At 39.3% G+C, this 19,684-nt stretch overlaps 2 non-coding genes across 2 annotated transcripts; one reads left to right on the forward strand and one right to left on the reverse strand.

Moving 5' to 3' along the window:
- Nucleotides 1-1,195: 1,195 nt before the first annotated feature.
- LOC112699674 (small nucleolar RNA R71) lies at nucleotides 1,196-1,303 on the reverse strand. Its single transcript, XR_003152619.1, has one exon. It is a non-coding gene; the product is annotated as a small nucleolar RNA R71 (small nucleolar RNA).
- A 17,956-nt stretch (nucleotides 1,304-19,259) lies between these two features.
- LOC112700097 (small nucleolar RNA R71) lies at nucleotides 19,260-19,363 on the forward strand. The gene has a single exon (XR_003153019.1). It is a non-coding gene; the product is annotated as a small nucleolar RNA R71 (small nucleolar RNA).
- The last annotated feature ends 321 nt before the right edge of the window (nucleotides 19,364-19,684 follow it).

A 19,684-nucleotide genomic window follows, 5' to 3' on the forward strand; every position in this document is an offset into this window, starting at 1 on the left:
TCAAAAATTTGAAGTTTGTTACTTTCTTGTTAAGAAAGGTTCAATCTTTAAATTCTAGAATCATATCTTTTAGTTTCTTGTTAGTCAAGTAATCAATTTTAATCTAAAAAAATAAATCTTTTCAAAATATCTTTTTCAATCATATCTTTTTAAAATATCTTTTTCAAATCATATCTTTTTCAAAAATTTGAGTTCAAAATATCTTTTCTAACTTCTTATCTTTTCAAAATTGATTTTTAAATCTTTTTCAACTAACTAATTGACTTTTTGTTTGTTTCTTATCTTTTTCAAAACCACCTAACTAATTTCATCTCTCTAATTTTCGAAAACTCCTCTCTCTTTTTCAAAATTCTTTTTTTAACTAATTGTTTCAAATTTTAATTTTGATTTTATTCCTTTTCTTAATTTTCGAATTTTAACTTTAATATTTTTCTTTTATTTTAGTTAATTTTTGAAATTCTCTCCCTCTCATCTCCTTCTATTTATTTATTTATCTATTAACACTTCTCTTCCACTCAAGAATTCGAACTCACTCTTCCCCTTTGTGTTTGGATTCTTATCTTTTCACTTCTTCTATTCTCTTCTTCCTCTACTAACATAAAGGAATCTTTTTACTGTGGTAAAGAGGATCCCTATTATTATTTTCTGTTCCCTTCTTTTTTATATGAACAGGAGCAAGGAAAAGAATATTCTTGTTGAAGAAGATCCTGAATCTGAAAGGACTCTGAAGAGGAAACTAAGAGAAGCTAAATTACAACAATCCAGAGACAACCTTACAGAAATTTTTGAAAAGGAAGAGGAGATGGCAGCTAAAAATAATAATGCAAGGAGGATGCTTGGTGATTATACTACACCTACTTCCAAGTTTGATGGAAGAAGCATCTCAATCCCTGCCATTGGAGCAAACAATTTTGAGTTGAAACCTCAAATAGTTGCTCTAATGCAACAGAACTGCAAGTTTCATGGACTTTAATCAGAAGATCCCTATCAGTTTTTAACTGAGTTCTTGTAGATCTGTGAGACTGTTAAGACTAATGGAGTAGATCCTAAATTCTACAAGCTCATGCTTTTCCCTTTTGCTGTAAGAGACATGGCTAGAACATGGTTGGACTCTTAACCTAAAGATAGACTGGACTCTTGGGATAAGCTGGTCATGGCCTTCTTGGCTAAGTTCTTTCCTCCTCAAAAGTTGAGCAAGCTTAGAGTGGATGTTCAGACCTTCAAACAAAAAGATGGTGAATCCCTCTATGAAGCTTGGGAAAGATACAAACAGATGACCAAAAAGTGTCCTTATGACATGCTTTCAGAGTGGACCATTTTGGATATATTCTATTATGGTCTATCTGAGTTCTCTAAGATGTCACTAGACCATTCTGCAGGTGGATCCATTCACCTAAAGAAAACACCTGTAGAAGCTCAAGAACTCATTGACATGGTTACAAATAACTAGTTCATGTACACTTCTGAGAGGAATTCTGTGAGTAATGGGACGCCTCAGAGGAAGGAGTTCTTGAAATTGATGCTCTAAATGCCATATTGGCTCAGAACAAAATGTTCACTCAGCAAGTCAACATGATTTCTCAAAGTCTGAATGGATGGCAAAATGCATCAAAACTGTACTAAAGAGGCATCTTCTGAAGAAGAAGCTTATGATCTTGAGAACCCTGCAATGGCAGAGGTGAATTACATGGGTGAACCTTATGGAAACACCTATAATTCTTCACGGAGAAATCATCCAAATTTCTCATGGAAGGATCAACAAAAGCCCCAAAAAGGCTTTAATAATGGTGGAAGAAACAGGCTCAGCAATAGTAAGCCTTTTCCATCATCTTCTTAGCAACAGACAGAGAATTCTGAGCAGAGCACCTCTAGCCTAGCAAATATAGTTTCTGATTTGTCTAAGGCCACTTTAAGTTCATGAGTGAAACAAGGTCATCCATTAGAAATTTGGAGGCACAAGTGAGCCAGCTGAGTAAGAAAATCACTGAAACTCCTCCTAGTACTCTCCCAAGCAATACAGAAGAGAATCCAAAAAGAGAGTGCAAGGCCATTGATATAATCAACATGGCCGAACCTAGAGAGGAAGGGGAGGACGTGAATCCCAATGAGGAAGACCTCATGGGATGTCTCCCAGACAAGAAGGAGTTCCTTATTGAGGACCTAAAGGAATCTGAGGCTCATACAGAGACCATAGAGATTCTATTAAACCTCCTTCTACCTTTCATGAGCTCTGAGAACTATTCTTCCTCTGAAGAGGATGAAGATGTAACTGGAGAGCAAGTTGCTCAATATCTGGGAGCTATCATGAAGCTGAATGCCAAGTTGTTTGGTAATGAGACTTGGGAAGGTGAACCTCCCTTGCTCATTAGCAAACTAGATACATGGGTTCAGCAAACTTTACCTCAAAAGAAATAAGATCCTAGTAAATTCTTAATACCCTGTACCATAGGCACCATGACCTTTGAGAGGGCTCTGTGTAACCTGGGGTCAGGTATAAATCTTATGCCACTCTCTGTAATGGAAAAGCTGGGGATCTTTGAGGTACAGGCTGCCACATTCTCATTACAGATGGCAGACAAGTCAGTAAGACAAGCTTATGGATTGGTAGAGGACGTGTTAGTAAAGGTTAAAGGCCTTTACATCCCTTCTGACTTCATAATCTTAGACACTAGGAAGGAAGAGGATGAATGTATCATCCTTGGAAAACCCTTCCTAGCCACAGCAGGAGCTGTGATTGATGTTGACAGAGGAGAGCTAGTCCTTCAATTAAATGGGGACTACCTTGTGTTTAAAGCTCAAGGATATTACTCTGCAACCATGGAAAGGAAGCATGAAAAGCTTCTCTCAATAAAGAGTCAAACAAAGCCCCCACAAGCAAACTATAAGTTTGGTGTTAGGAGGCCACAACTAAACTCTAAGTTTGGTATTAAACCCCCACATTCAAACTCTAAGTTTGGTGTTGGGAGTCCACAATATTGACCTAATCACCTGTGAAGCTCCATGAGAGCACACTGTCAAGCTAGTGACATTAAAGAAGCGCTTATTGGGAGGCAACCCCAATTTTTATTTATCTAATTTTATTTTTATTTTATTTTTTCTTTTATGTTTTATTAGGTTCATGATCATGTGTAGTCACAAAACAAATACTAAAATAAAAACAGAATAAAAAATAGCAGAAGAAAAAGCACACCTTGGAGGAAGAGCTTACTGGCATTTGAACGCCAGTAAGGAGCATCTGGCTGGTGTTCAATGCCAGAATAGAGCATGAATCTAGCATTGAACGTTAGAAACAAGCAATAATCTGGCGTTTAAATGCCAGGATTACACCCTGAGGAGAGCTGGCATTAAATGCCAGAAACAAGCATGGAACTGGCGTTCAACGCTAGAAACATGTTGCAGACTGGCATTGAACACCCAAAACAAGCATAGAACTGGCGTTTAACGACAGAAACAAGCATCAATCTGGAGTTAAACACCAGGATTGCATGCAGATGGCATTTTACAAGCCTCATTGGTGCAGGGATGATAATCCTTGACACCTCAGGATCTGTGGAGCCCACAGGATCATCTCAGGATCTTTGGACCGCACAGGATCATCTCAGGATCTGTGGACCCCACAGGATCCCTACCTACCTTAATTTACCTTCTCTCTTCTTCACACAATCCAATAACACTCTTCCCCATAAACCCTACCTACCTTCAAATTCAAAATCCCTTTCCCACCCAAACCCACCCAATATGGCTGAACCTTAACCCCTCTCCCTCTACTATATAAACCCCTCTATCCTTCTTTATTTTCACACAACACAACCCTCTCTTCTCCCCCTTGGTCGAATACACACCTCTCTCCCTCTCCTCCATTTTTTCTTCTTCTTCTTCTCTTCTTTCTTCTCTTGCTCGAGGGCGAGCAATATTCTAAGTTTGGTGTGGTAAAAGCATAGCTTTTTTGTTTTTCCATAACCACTTATGGCACCTAAGGCTGGAGAAACCTCTAGAAAAGGGAAAAGGAAGACAAAAGCTTCCACCTCTGAGTCATAGGAGATGGAGAGATTCATCTCAAAGGTCCATCAAGACCATTTCTATGAAGTTGTGGCCAAGAAGAAGGTGATCCCTGAGGTCCCTTTCAAGCTCAAGAAAAATGAGTATCTGGAGATCCGACATGAAATCCAAAGAAGAGGTTGGGAAGTTTTGACCAACCCCATTCAACAAGTCAGAATCCTAATGGTTCAAGACTTCTATGCCAATGCATGGATCACTAGGAACCATGATCAAAGTATGAATCGAATCCAAAGAATTATCTTACAATGGTTCGGGAGAAATACTTAGATTTTAGTCCGAAAAATGTGAGGTTAGCATTCAACTTGCCTATGATGCAAGAAGATGCACGCCCTTACACTAGAAGGGTCAACTTTGATCAAAGGTTGGACCAAGTCCTTATGGACATATGTGTGGAAGGAGCTCAATAGAAAAGAGACTCAAAAGGCAAGCCGGTTTAATTAAGAAGACTGGACCTAAAGCCTGTGGCTAGAGGATGGTTGGAGTTCATCCAACGCTCCATCATCCCCACTAGCAACCGATCCGAAGTGACTGTGAATCGGGCCATCATGATCCATAGCATCATTATTGGAGAGGAAGTAGAAGTTCATGAAGTCATCTCTCTTGAATTCTACAAAATAGCCAAAAAATCCTCCACCATGGCAAGACTAGCTTTTCCTCATCTTATTTGCCATCTATGCTACTCAGCTGGAGTTATCATAGAAGGAGACATTCTCATTGAAGAGGATAATCCCATCACTAAGAAGAGGATGGAGCAAACAAGAGAGCCCATTCATGGATCCCAAGAGACGCATGAGGAAGCTCATCATCAAGAAATCCCTGAGATGCCTCAATGGATGCATTTTCCTCCAAACAACTATTGGGAACAACTCAACACTTCTCTAGAAGACTTGAGTTATAACATGGACCAACTAAGGGTGGAACACCAAGAGCACTCCAACATTCTCCATGAGATTAGAGAAGATCAAAGAGCAATGAGGGAGGAGCAACAAAGGCAAGGAAGATACATAGAGGAGCTCAAGGACATCATTGGTCCTTTAAGAAGAAGACGCCACCATCACTAAGGTGGACTCATTCCTTGTTCTTATTTCTCTATTTTTCGATTTTTATGCTATATGTTCGTCTATGTTTGTGTCTTTGCTACATGATCATTAGTATTTAGCAACTATGTCTTAAGGCTATGAATAATTCCATGAATCTTTCACCTTTCTTAATTGAAAAATGTTTTTAATACAAAAGAACAAGAAGTACATGAGTTTTGAATTCATCCTTGAATTTAGTTTAATTATATTGACGTGGTGACAATACTTTTTGTTTTCTGAATGAATGCTTGAACAGTGCGTATTTTTTATCTTGTTGTTTATGAATGTTAAAATTGTTGGCTCTTGAAAGAATGATGAATAAGAGAAATGTTACTGATAATCTGAAAAATCATAAAATTGATTCTTGAAGCAAGAAAAAGCAGTGAATATCAAAAGCTTGCAAAAAAAAAAGTGTGGCGAAAAAAATAAAATAAAATAAAATAAAATAAAATAAAAAGCAAGCAGAAAAAGCCAATAGCCCTTAAAACCAAAAGGCAAGGGTAAAAAGGATCCAAGGCTTTGAGCATCAATGGATAGGAGGCCCCAAGGAAATAAATCCAGGCCTAAGCGGCTAAAACAAGCTGTCCCTAACCATGTGCTTGTGGCATGCAAGTCCAAGTGAAAAGCTTGAGACTTAGTGGTTAAAGTTGTGATCCAAAGCAAAAGAGTGTGCTTAAGAGCTCTGGACACCTCTAACTGGGAACTTTAGCAAAGCTGAGTCACAATCTGAAAAGGTTAACCCAGTCATGTGTCTGTGGCATTTATGTATCCGGTGGTAATACTGGAAAACAAAGTGCTTAGGGCCACGGCCAAGACTCATAAAAGTAGCTGTGTTCAAGAATCAACATACTTAACTAGGAGAATCAATTAACACTATCTGAACTCTGAGTTCCGATAGAAGCCAATCATTCTGAACTTCAAAGGAAAAAGTGAGATGCCAAAACTATTCAGAAGCAAAAAGCTACAAAGTCCCGCTCATCTAATTAGAACTAATATTCATTGATATTTTGGGATTTATAGTATATTCTCTTCTTTTTATCCTATTTGATTTTCAAGTTGCTTGGGGACAAGCAACAATTTAAGTTTGGTGTTGTGATGAGCGGATAATTTATACGCTTTTTGGCATTGTTTTTAGGTAGTTTTTAGTAGGATCTAGCTACTTTTAGGGAGGTTTTCATTGGTTTTTATGTAAAATTCACATTTCTGGACTTTACTATGAGTTTGTGTGTTTTTCTGTGATTTCAGGTATTTTCTGGCTAAAATTGAGGGACCTGAGCAAAAATCTGATTCAGGCTGACAAAGGACTGCTAATGTTGTTGGATTCTGACCTCCCTGCACTTGAAATAGATTTTTTGGAGCTACAGAACTCAAAATGGCATGCTCTCAATGGCGTTGGAAACTAGACATCCAGAGCTTTCCAGAAATATATAAGAGTCCATACTTTAATCGAGATTAGATGACATAAACTGGCGTTTAACGCCAGTTCCATGCTGCATTCTGGAGTAAAACGCCAGAAACACGTCACAAACCAGAGTTAAACGCCAGAAACACGTTACAACTTGGCGTTTAACTCCAAGAGAAGCCTCTGCACGTGTAAATCTCAAGCTCAGCCCAAGCACACACCAAAGTGGGCCCCGGAAGTGGATTTCTGCATTAAGACTTATTTCTGTAAACCCTAGTAACTAGTCTAGTATAAATAGGACATTTTACTATTGTATTAGACATCTTTGGATTATTTTTTGATTACCTTATGATTCTTTGATCACGTTTATGGGGGCTGGCCATTCGGCCATGCCTGGACCATCACTTATGTATTTTCAACGGTGGAGTTTCTACACACCATAGATTAAGGGTGTGGATCTTTGCTGTACCTCGAGTTTTAATGCAATTACTACTCTTTTCTATTCAATTCAGCTTATTCTTGTTCTAAGATATTCGTTGTACTTCAACATGATGAATGTGATGATTCGTGACACTCATCATCATTCTCACCTATGAACACGTGATTGACAACCACTTCCGTTCTACCTCAGAACGAACGAATATCTCTCGGATTCCTTAATCAAAATCTTCGTGGTATAAGCTAGAACCCTTTGGCGGCCATTCTTAAGAATCCGGAAAGTCTAAACCTTGTCTGTGGTATTCCGAGTAGGATTCAGGGATTGAATGACTGTGACGAGCTTCAAACTCGCGATTGTTGGGCGTAGTGACAGACGCAAAAGAATCAATAGATTCTATTCCGACATGATCGAGAACCGACAGATGATTAGCCGTGCTGTGACAAGAGCATTTGGACCATTTTCACTGAGAGGATGGGAAGTAGCCATTTACAACGGTGATGCCCTATATACAACTTGCCATGGAAAGGAATTAGGAAAGCAGAGATTCGGAAGGAACACAGCATCTTCATACACTTATCTGAAATTCCCACCAATGATTTACATAAGTATCTCTATCTTTATTTTATGTTTTATTTATTATTATTTTTGAAAACCTTTATAACCATTTGAATCCACCTAACTGAGATTTACAAGATGACCATAGCTTGCTTCATACCAACAATCTCCGTGGGATCGACCCTTCCTCACGTAAGGTATTACTTGGACGACCCAGTGCACTTGTTTGTTAGTTGTGCGAAGTTGTGGCAAAGTGTGATTCACGTTTGAGAGCGCTACTAAGTTTTTGGCGCCATTGTTGATGATCATAATTTCGTGCACCAATCATCAAGAACAACTTGAAGATCAATGAAGAACACAATGCATATATTTTCAAAAAATGCAAGAAAAATAGAAACATGCAATTGACACCAAACTTGAAATTTGACACTAGACTCAAACAAGAAACACAAAATTTTTGGTTTTTATGATTTTATTAAATTTTTTTTGTATTTTTTTTCAAAAATTATTTTGAAAAAGAAAACAAGAAACTCAAAATTTTTAATAAAAATTCTAGGAATCATGCAATGTTAGTCTAAAGCTTCAGTCTAAAAAGATTAGACATGGTTAACCAAGCTTTAGCAGGACATTACATACAGCAGCCAAATTGATGGGAATCAACTGGCTCCTGTGATGATAAAAGCATTATCTCAAACTCTAGAATTCATTCTTAAAAATTCTGAAGAACAAAATAAAAAGAAAAATACCTAATCTAAGCAACAAGATGAACTGTCCGCTGTCCAATCTTGAACAATCCCTGGCAACGGCGCCAAAAACTTGTACAGGAAATCATGATCTCACACACTTTCTTCACAACCCCGCGTAGCTAACCAGCAAGTGCATTGGATCGTCCAAGTAATACCTTACGTGAGTAAGGGTCGATCCCAAGGAGATTGTCGGCTTGAAGCAAGCTATGGTCATCTTGTAAATCTCAGTCGGGCATATTCAAATGGTTATGGGGTTTTGATAATTAAAAGATAAATAAGACATAAAATAAGATAGAAATACTTATGTAATTCATTGGTGGGAATTTCAGATAAGTGTATGGAGATTCTTTCTTCCTTCTAAATCTCTGCTTTCCTACTGCCTTCATCCAGTCATGCGTACTCCCTTCCATGGCATGTTGTAGGTTGGGGGATCACCGTCGTCAATAGCTACCGTCCGTCCTCTCAGTGAAAATGGTCCGACTACGGGTTACGTAGGGCTAATCATCTGTCAGTTCTCACTTGTGTCAGAATAAGATCCAATTATCTTTTTGCGCACTGTCACTGCGCCGAGCACTCGTGAGTTTGAAGCTCGTCACAGTCATCCCATCCCAGATCTTACTCGGAATACCACAGACAAGGTTTAGATTTTCCAGATCTCAAGAATGCTGCCAATTGATTCTAGCTTATACCATAAAGACTCTGATCTCACAGAATGGAAGGCTCTATTGTCAGCAGAGGCAACCATGCGTGGTGGACCAAGAGGCCAAGAGATACACACTCAAGCTATTGTAAATAGAACGGAAGTGGTTGTTAGGCACGCGTTCATAAGTGAGAATGATGATGAGTGTCACGGATCATCACATTCATCAGGTTGAAGTACGAGTGAATATCTTAGAATAAGAATAAGCTTGAATTAAATAGAAGAATAATAGTACTTTGCATTAATTCATGAGGAGCAGCAGAGATCCACACCATAATCTATGAGGTGTAGAAACTCCACCGTTGAAAATACATAAGTGATAATGGTGTTCATTGGTTTCGTCCCTAGAGGGGGAACCAAAATAACCAAGACATCTAATACAATGAGAAAATTAATATTTATACTAAAACTAGTAGCTAGGGTTTACAGAAAATGAGTAACTAAGGAAGATAGTGTAGAAATCTCCTTCTGGGGCCCACTTGGTGTGTGCTTGGGCTGAGCATTGAAGCTTTCCTGTGCATTGGCTTTTCTTGGAGTTAAACGCCAGCTCTAGTGCCATTTTGGGTATTTAACTATAGCTTTTATGCCAGTTTTGGCTTTTAACGACAGAAAATGGTCTCTAACCGGCATTTTGATGCCAATTTGGGCCATCAAATCTCGGGCAAAGTATGGACTATTATACATTGCTGGAAAGCCAAAGATGTCTACTTTCTAACGCAATTGAGAGTGCTCCAATTGGACTTCTATAGCTCCAAAAATTCCATTTCGAGTGCAGGGAGGTCAGAATCCAACAGAATCTGCAGTCCTTTTTCAGCCTCTGAATCAGATTTTTGCTCAGGTCCCTCAATTTCAGCCAGAAAATACCTGAAATAATAGAAAAACACACAAACTCATAGTAAAGTCCAGAAATGTGATTTTTGCATAAAAACTAATAATTATATACTAAATACTAACTAAATCATACTAAAAACTACCTAAAAATAATGCCAAAAAGCGTATAAATTATCCGCTCAACGGGGTTGAAGTTGCTCCAATTGGTTTCCCTTGCTGTTGAAAGGAGAGGAGTAATTGAATTGCAACGTTCTGGTGTCCATGTTTGGGTCCACGTTTGAGGATAAACATTGGGCCAAACGTTCTTTGAAAATTGGGTTCTGGTTGCTGTCATTCGCATTTGACTCAACGTTGGAGTGCCAATGTTCTTCTACCCAAGCCTACGTGTGCCTTGCGCATTTGCGCAGTTGGGTCCAAAATACGCATCCACGCGTGCGCGTATGCTACGCGTGCGTGTGGATGCAAAAAATCTCAAATCCAATTTTTGAAAGATTTTCGAAGACGTTGGCCTCTACGTTGGACTAGCAACGTTCTCTCTAACATTGGCCTAATCACGCATGCGCGTGACCCGCGCGTGCACATGGATCATCAAAAGTTAAGCTTGTGCGTACGCACTGCAGACACGTACGCGTCGTTGCACTTTGTCAAATGCAAAATTTTGGACTCAGATCGTGTGCGTTGGCCACAACGTTGGAGGAAGCGTTGTTGGTCCAACGTTACTCCATCTACGCGTAGGCGTTTCCAATGCGTGCACGTGGATTGTCAGAATTCCCAATCCACGCATGCGCGTACATTATGCGTGCGCGTCGTCACAATTTTTTCCAATTTGCAGAAAGCACATTTTAGCACAACGTTGGGGATAACGTTGACTTGCCAACGTTGCCTCCAACGTGGGCATCAGCAAATTATGTAGACGCTCCTCTGTTTTATCGCTCTCAATGTTTGAGGCAACATCGGTGGTCCAACTTGGCAACTGACGTTGCTTCGTCTTCTTCCTCTCCATGGCCATTCTTCAACCTCCTTCCAAGTAATAAACCTTACGTGAGTAAGGGTTGATCCGACGGAGATTGTCGGCTTGAAGCAAGCTATGGTCACCTTGTAAATCTCAGTCAGGCGGATTCAAATGGGTTATGGAGTTTCCATAATTAAAAGATAAATAAACATAAACTAAAGATAGAGATACTTATGTAATTCATTGGTGAGAATTTCAGATAAGTGCATAGAGAGGCTTTGTTCCTGTTGAATCTCAGCTTTCCTACTGCCTTCATCCAATCCTTCATACTCCTTTCCATGGCAAGCTGTATGTTCGGGTTTCACCGGCGTCAATGGCTACCTCCCGTCCTCAGTGAAAATGGTCCAAATGTGCTGTCACTGCACGGCTAATCATCTGTCGGTTCTCGATCATGTTGGAATAGAATCTAGTGATCCTTTTGCGTCTGTCACTACGCCCAACACTCGTAAGTTTGAAGCTCGTCACAGTCATCCCTTCCCAGATCCTACTCGGAATACCACAGACAAGGTTTAGACTTTCCGGATCTCAGGAATGGCCACCAATAATTCTAGCTTATACCACAAAGACTCTGATCTTTCGGAATGGAGGCTAAGAGATACGCGCTCGATCTAAGGTAGAACGGAAGTGGTTGTCAGGCACGCGTTCATAGGTGACATGATGAGTGTCACGGATAATCACATTCATCATGTTGAAGTGCGGCGAATATCTTAGAAAAAGAATAAGCTGAATTGAATACAAAATAGTTGTAATTGCATTGATACTCGAGGAACAGCAAAGCTCCACACCTTAATCTATGGTGTGTAGAAACTCCACCGTTGAAAATACATAAGTGATGAAGGTAGGCATGGCCGTGAGACCAGCCCCCAATGTCTAAGGAAAATGTTCCAAAGATGTCAAATTCCAAAGATGAAAATACAATAGTGAGAGGTCCTATTTATAATGAAACTAGCTACTAGGGTTTACAGAAATAGGTAAATAATGCAGAAATCCACTTCCGGGCCCACTTGGTGTGTGCTTGGGCTGAGCATTGAGCTTCACACATGTAGAGGCTTCTCTTGGAGTTAAACGCCAGCTTTTATGCCAGTTTGGGCGTTTAACTCCAACTTTTATGCCAGTTCCGGCGTTTTGACTTCAGAATAGGATAGAGAAGGGGCGTTTGAATGCCAGTTTGCGTCGTCAAAACTCGAGCAAAGTTTGGACTATTATTCATTGCTGGAAAGCCATGGATGTCTACTTTACAACTGAATTGAGAGCGCACCATTTAAAGTTCTGTAGCTCCAAAAAATCTACTTCGAGTGTAGGGATGTCAGAATCTAACAACATCAGCAGTCCTTTGTCAGCTTCTGAATCAGATTTTTGCTCAGGTCCCTCAATTTCAGCCAAAAAATATCTAAAATCATAGAAAAACACACAAACTCATAGTAAAGTCCAGAAATATGAATTTTTCATAAAAACTAATAAAACATCCCAAAAAGTAGCTAGATCCTACTAAAAATTACCTAAAACCAATGCCAAAAAGCGTATAAATTATCCGCTCATCACAACACCAAACTTAAATTGTTGCTTGTCCCCAAGCAACTGAAAATAAAATAGGATAAAAAGAAGAGAATATACAATGAATCCCACAGTATCAGTGAAACTTAGTCCTAATTAGATGAGCGGGGCTTGTAGCTTTTTGCTTCTGAATAGTTTTGGCATCTCACTTTTTCCTTTGAAATTCAGAATGATTGGCATCTATAGGAACTTAGAATTTTAGATAGTGTTATTGATTCTCCTAGTTCAGTGTGTTGATTCTTGAACACAGCTACTCTATGAATCTTGGCCGTGACCCTAAGCACTTTGTTTTCCAGTATTACCACCGGATACATAAATGTCACAGACACATAACTGGGTGAACTGATGTTGCTATAACTGGGTATAGCTACGATTAAGGGAAATTGCACAAACGGCAAAATTCCTTCCGGCAAGTGCACCGGTTATCGTCAAGTAAAAACTCACAATAGAGTGAGGTCGAATCCCACAAGGATTGGTTGAATGAGCAATTCTAATTAGAAGTTTGATTAGTTGAGCGGAATCAACTTTTGGATGTGAATTGCATAAAGTAAATGTGGCAGGAAATGTAAATTGCAAGGAATTGAAATTTGCATAAACTTAAATTACGAGAATTAAAGTGCGAGAAGGTAAATTGCTGAAATTAAATGGGCTGGGGGTGATTGCATGAATTGAAATTGCAGAATGTAACTAGAAAGGGATAGATCAGAGAGATGGGTTCATTGGGGTCAGGAGATATTGAAATCTCCGAATCAAAACATTTTCATCTCTTCCTCAACCAATGCATTCATTAAATCTTGCTTGGCAATCTTATATGATTGGATCCCAATTCCTTGGCTCACCAATTCTCTCTAAAAACAAACAGATTCCCAATCCCTTGGTTTAAATGTTCATAAGAAGAGATGATTGCTCGATCACTGATTATACCACACAGTTTCATGAACCACAGTTTGGTAGGATTACATGTCACAATATCCATCCAAACCCCAATCCAATTCACTGTGAGAAAGCTTCTCTAGCATGAATCCTCCATTCCTTTCCCAAGGTTCCGAAGGATTCCAATTATGGATAGTTTCTTTCCCAAGACAACTAACCAATGGAATTAGATCGAGAAGCTTTCTAACAAAATTCAAGAGAAAAGATTGAAGAAGAAGATGAAAACTATTATTGATTCATTGAATTACAATAGAGCTCCCTAACCCAATGAAAGGGGTTTAGTGAATCATAGCTCTGAATTCAATTACAAAAGTATGAAAATTCTAAAGTGTCAAAAAAAGTTCTCACTAACTTAAATTCTACCCTATTTATACACTTTCTAAATTGAGCTTCTGTTGTGTTCCTTGGGCTTTGAGGCCTTTCCTTGATTTCCTTTTGCTTTGGGTTTATGGTCCATAATCCTGATGAGACTGTGATCCAATTCTGCAACATTCATTGAGCAAACTTAGTAATAAACAAGTAATGACACAAGGCTCAACAATTTGAAGTTTCAGACTCATCAATTCTTCAAGCCCAAATCCCACAAACCATGATATTCAATTGGGTTTCATGCCATAATAAGTTTAAGTTAATCTTTGTGCTCATTTGCTAACTTAAACTTCAATATAATTGGCCCAGAAACCTTTTCAAATGGTGGTGTTTAAGTTCAAGTTTAAGTTTCAGTTTAAGGTCAAACTAAAACTTAAACGTGGAATTGGAAGAAAGCAACCCAGGGGTGTGTATTGTCGAGCACGTTTAACCTCCAGTTTAAGGTTAAACTGGAGGTTAAACTTGGAAATGAAGAAAGCACACCCTGGAGGCAATTTGGGTCAACCACGTTTAACCTCCAGTTTGAGGTTAAACTGGAGGTTAAACTTGGGAATGAAGAAAACACCCTGGAGGAGAGAAGCCATCGAACACGTTTAACCTCCAGTTTGAGGTCAAACTGGAGGTTAAACTTGGAAATGAAGAACACACCCTGGAGGCAGAATAACCATCGAACACGTTTAACCTCCAGTTTGAGGTCAAACTGGAGGTTAAACGTGGAAACACTTCCCTTTCTTGAGTCGTCACTTTGTTCTCTTGTCAACCTTGCCAATTTGATGCCAAATATGGACTATTATACCTCGTTGGAAAGCTATGGATGTCTACTTTCCAATGCAACTGGAAGCGCATCATTTGGAGTTCTACAACTCGAGTTATACTCCATGGAAGGTGAAGAGGTCAGCTGGCCTGATTGCATGTTGGTACTATGCTCTTCTATGCACATTATGGGGCTGTTTTCTCCCTCAATTTTTAGTATCCACCATGCATGCCATATATGCTTGGAAAGCTCTAGATGTCTTCTTTCCAATGCATTTTGAATCACCTCATTTGGAGTTTTGTAGCTCAAGTTATTTATGTTTGAAGAAGGCATGGTCAAGCTGTTCCATATAACACGTTTAAGCTCCAGTTTAAGGTTAAACTGGAGCTTAAACGTGGAAATGCTCCTGGTGCCTTTCTTACTTCTGGCGTTTAACCTCCAGTTTGAGGTCAAACTGGAGGTTAAACGTGGAAATGCTTCTTGGTGAGGAGAAAGTGTCGAACACGTTTAACCTCCAGTTTGAGGTCAAACTGGAGGTTAAACGTGGAATGCTCCCTTTGTTCAAATCATCATTCTGGCGTTTAACCTCCAGTTTGAGGTCAAACTGGAGGTTAAACGTGGAATGCTTCTTAGTGCCCTTTCTCATTCTGGCGTTTAACTTCCAGTTTGAGGTCAAACTGGAGGTTAAACGCCAGTTACAGCATTCCCTCTCTTCTCATGATTTTGGCGTTTAAGCTCCAGTTTAACCTTAAACTGGAGTTTAAACGTCCCATTTGATTCTTAAACTTCCTTTATTGATCTTTGTTGCTTCCTTGCCTAACCTCTTCTTCCCTGAAATCATCCAAACAATTGCATCAAAGTCTTGCAAAATTTCATGAGAAATCATCCATTCATAGCATTCAAGTAATAACACTAAAAACTCATGGAATTTGCATCAAAATCATAATGTTTGGATGATTCATTGCTTGTTGTTCATTTAACCATTCTTGGTTACTTTAAGCTCAAGAAAATGCATAAAACAACTAAAACTAACAGAAAATGCTAGTGAAACTAGCCTAAGATGCCTTGGCATCACAACACCAAACTTAATACTTGCTTGTCCCTAAGCAAGTCCTGAGTTATTTGAGAAGAAAGTATGAAACAAAAAGCAATTACATTGGTTATATTAGCAACATTTGAAGTTCATCAGAAGGGTTTTATGTAGAAAGTTGCAGCATCACTTTTTCATTCTTATCAAGTAGAATTATCACTTTTTCATTGCATCCATCAAACACTGCTATGGCCTCTTGTTATTCTTATGTCTTTGGCACATTTTCCTTTCTTTGTTTTTCTTTTTCTTAGAGCTCTTTTGCTCCTTGTTTGCTCAGTGTCATGTGTTGCACAAGCCTTTGGCATTTTCTTTTTCTTATCAGTGCATTACACATATCTACTACAGGCATTTTAATTCACATTTCTTCTTGAGACATTGGTGCCCAGCACCTCTTTGTGTGACTAAATGTTTTGTATTTAGGTTGCTCTTGATAATGGACTTTTGGTTGATAATGCCGGGTTAGTTAACCCAAGTTACCAAGTGTTGAAACACTCCTCAGAACCTATTCATCCAAGCATATCCTTAATACATAAACACCACAGGCATTTGTCTCAGAAGTTCAAACCATTGGTGCCTAGCTTATTTTCTTAATTTTCTTGCTTTTTGGTTGCCCTTTTTCAGTGGCTTTTTCTTCTTCTTTTTCTTTCTTTTTCATGGCCAAAGACATTTATTCATCAAGACCCATAGACACTATTCAACTTCTACACAAAAATGATAATTCTACACTCAATTTCCAGTGAGCTGACTAACAATCAAGCATGCATACCACCACTTAATTCTACTTGATTTGTTACTAATTGAGCCAAGTTACCTTTGTTCAAACTTTTCTTTTATTTTTGAAAACAGAACAAGCATGTCAAGCATTTGATTAAGTAGGTGAAGTTATATCCAAACAATCTAGGCAATTTACTTTATTCAAGCAGTAAATCAACAAACATACTAAAAACTTCACATTCCAGAAAGATTCAACAATTACAGTTTAAACCAGAACAAGCATGCTTTTGTTTGCTTTTTAAAGAATAGTCAAGGAACAACACCACCTTGTGAAATTTCTTGTTTTCTCCTTGTTGCCAGGAAACAATTTGATTTCTCCTTCTTCTCCCAGTTGTTGCTTCATGTTCTTTCTAAGATCCTTGTTTCCTTTCCTGCAATTAGTGATGAAGTTGCTTGCTTCTCAAGCACTTGAGTGGTTAGCTCAATGATGTATGGGCAAGTGTCTGAGTCTTAAGTTGGTGTGTGAACACCAAACTTAATCTCCTACTTACTCCTCTGTTCTTTGAATTCTTGAATTCTCCTTGGCATGAAGTTGCTGCTAAGGATTTTAAGCATTTCTGTGATTGCTTAGAATGGTTATTCCTTTCATATAATTCAAAGGTTGTTGTGTTCAATTGATCTTTACGGTGGAACACCAAACTTAGAGTTACACATTCCCCTTTGAATTATTGATCCACAAATTCATTGTTTGGTGTGAAACACCAAACTTAATTCTTTGCAATGCACAGAAACTACTTTACCCTTTATTGAAACAAATAAAAGACACAGCAAAAGAGTGTTACCTCAGGTTGGGTTGCCTCCCAACAAGCGCTTCTTTAACGTCATTAGCTTGACGGTTGTCCCTTGTTAGGGTGGATTGTAGTGCTTGATGTCTTCTCCTCTCACTATGGAAACATCCCCATTTGATTCCTTCATGATTTCCAAATGTTCCATTGAAAGAACTTTCCTGATTGTGAACACTTGAGGGAGTTGGGAAGGAATGGGCTTGAGATCAGGTGGAATTGGCAAATAATGACTTAGTATCACTTTATCTCCCGGAGAGAAGCCTTCAGTGGGAATTTTCTTGTTTCTCCACCCTCTTGGCAACTTCTTTACAATTCTTCCCTCTCTCTGAAAGATTTCTTCATTGACCCTTATGCTAGGAGGACCCTGCTGATCTGTTTCTATTGATTCTTGTGGCTTTAGCTCCTGCACTTCTTGTTTGCCTTCAAAGGATTGTTTTAGAGTTCCAGTTGCTAGATTGCTCTCCTCCAAACACAGATTGCTATAATCATCCTTAGACTTTTCAGGTTCTGGTTCAGGCTCAGATGTAGGTTTGAAAACATGGAAAATGAGTTGTTCATCCTGTATTCTCAAAATTAGCTCTCCTTGTTCTACATCTATGAGCGCTTTAGCAGTGGCTAGAAATGGCCTTCCCAAAATGATAGGGTGTAGATAGCTTTCCTCCATGTCCAAAATGACAAAGTCTGTGGGGAAGAAATAATTTCCCACTTTCACCAGCACATTCTCAACTACCCCTTCAGCTTGCTTTTGAGTTTTGTCAGCCAGTTGTATGATTACATCAGTGGACCTCACCTCATTCAGTTGTAGCTTCCTCATAAGAGTCAGAGGCATCACATTTATGCTAGCTCCTAGATCACAGAATCCTCTGTCAATTGTTGTTTCCCCTATGATGCAAGGAATATGAAAACTTCCTGGATCTGCTTTCTTAGAGATCATATCCTTCTTGATGAGTGCACTGCATTCTTTGTTCATGATTACAGTTTGTCCTCCCTTCAAAACTCTTTTCTTGCTCAGCAATTCCTTCAAGTACTTGATATGTGTAGGCATCTGCTGGAGAATCTCAAGAAAGGGAATATTGATGTGGAGAGACTTAAATGTCTCTAAGAACGTTGAATATGTTTCCCCTTTTTCACCTCCTCCTAACCTTTGAGGAAATGGTGCTTTTGGTTGGTATGTTCCCAGCATGCCTTCCTTTTGCAATTCTTTGGCTTGCTCCATTTCACTTTCCTGCTTAGCTTCTTCCACACTTTCTTTCAAGATTTCTGGCTCTTTTTCTGAGGGTCTGATTCCTTCTTCTTCTGAGACTTCCTTCAATATGGTGATGGCCTTGCATTCTTCCCATCTCACTCCCTTTTGTTCCCCTTTAGGATTTTTCTCTGTGTCACTAGGGAATACTGCAGTTGACTTGGGAGCTTGTTGAGATAGTTCTCCTACTCGAGCCTCCATCCACTTGAGTTTTTCGCCATGGTTCCTTAAGGTCGATCTCACATCATCCCTAAAGCTTTTCAACTCATTTATGTCTTGACTCATGGTTGCAAGCCTTCCTTCTATCCGGTTTAATTGGTCTTGAAATTGTTGGTTCGGATTGGATTGGGCAGGTTGGTTATTTTGGCCATGATATGTTGGTTGGGAGTAAGTGTTTTGTGTGGCTTGGTATGATCTTTGGTTGGAGTTTTGGTATGTGGAGTTGTTGTGTTGGTTGTAAGGTTTGTGGTTTTGTGGTTGGGTTTGCTGGTTTCCCCACCCAAAGTTTGGGTGGTTTTTCCATCCTGAGTTGTAAGTGTTTGAATGTGGATCATATGGTTGCCTTTGTTGATTTTCCACATAATTGGCCTCTTCCCAATCATTTCCTTCAATGCTTACTTCCTCTTGATCTTGTGTGTGTATTGCAGCCACTTGCTTTGTGTCTAATTTCCTAGTGAGCTCTGCTAGTTGCTTGGCAAACACCTTGTTTTGGGCTAGGATTGCATCAACATGGTTCAGCTCCATGACTCCCTTAGTGTTGTGTCTCTCTGAAGCATAGTAGTATTCATTCTCAGCCACTGTCTCAATCACTTCAATGGCTTCTTCCACAGTCTTTTTCCTGTTCAATGAGCCTCCTGATGAATGGTCTACAGCCTTCCTTGATTCATAAGAAAGTCCATCATAGAAGATGTGCAATTGCACCCAGTCAGGGAACATGTTTGGTGGGCATTTCCTTGTCAACTCTTTGAACCTCTCCCATGCCTCGTAGAGCGTCTCACCATCTTGTTGTCTAAAAGTCTGAACCTCAGATCGAAGCCTATTGACCTTTTGTGGGGGGTAGAAACGTGCCAGAAACTTGCTCTCCACCTCATCCCAGGTTGTTAGGCTGTCCCTTGGGAATGATTCCAGCCACTTAGCTGCCTTGTCCCTAAGTGAAAATGGGAACAAGAGCAGTTTATAGGCATCATCCTGGACTCCATTGGACTTCACAGTGTCGCAAATTCTCAGGAATTTAGTGAGATGTTGGTTTGGGTCTTCATTGGCACTCCCACCAAACGAACAATGGTCTTCCACCAATGATATTAGCTGTGGTTTGAGTTCAAAATTGTTGGCTTGAATGGGTGGTTTCTGAATGCTACT

The sequence above is a fragment of the Arachis hypogaea genome, chromosome 6 (genome assembly GCF_003086295.3).
Source record: "Arachis hypogaea cultivar Tifrunner chromosome 6, arahy.Tifrunner.gnm2.J5K5, whole genome shotgun sequence".
Classification (NCBI taxonomy): Eukaryota; Viridiplantae; Streptophyta; class Magnoliopsida; order Fabales; family Fabaceae; genus Arachis; species Arachis hypogaea.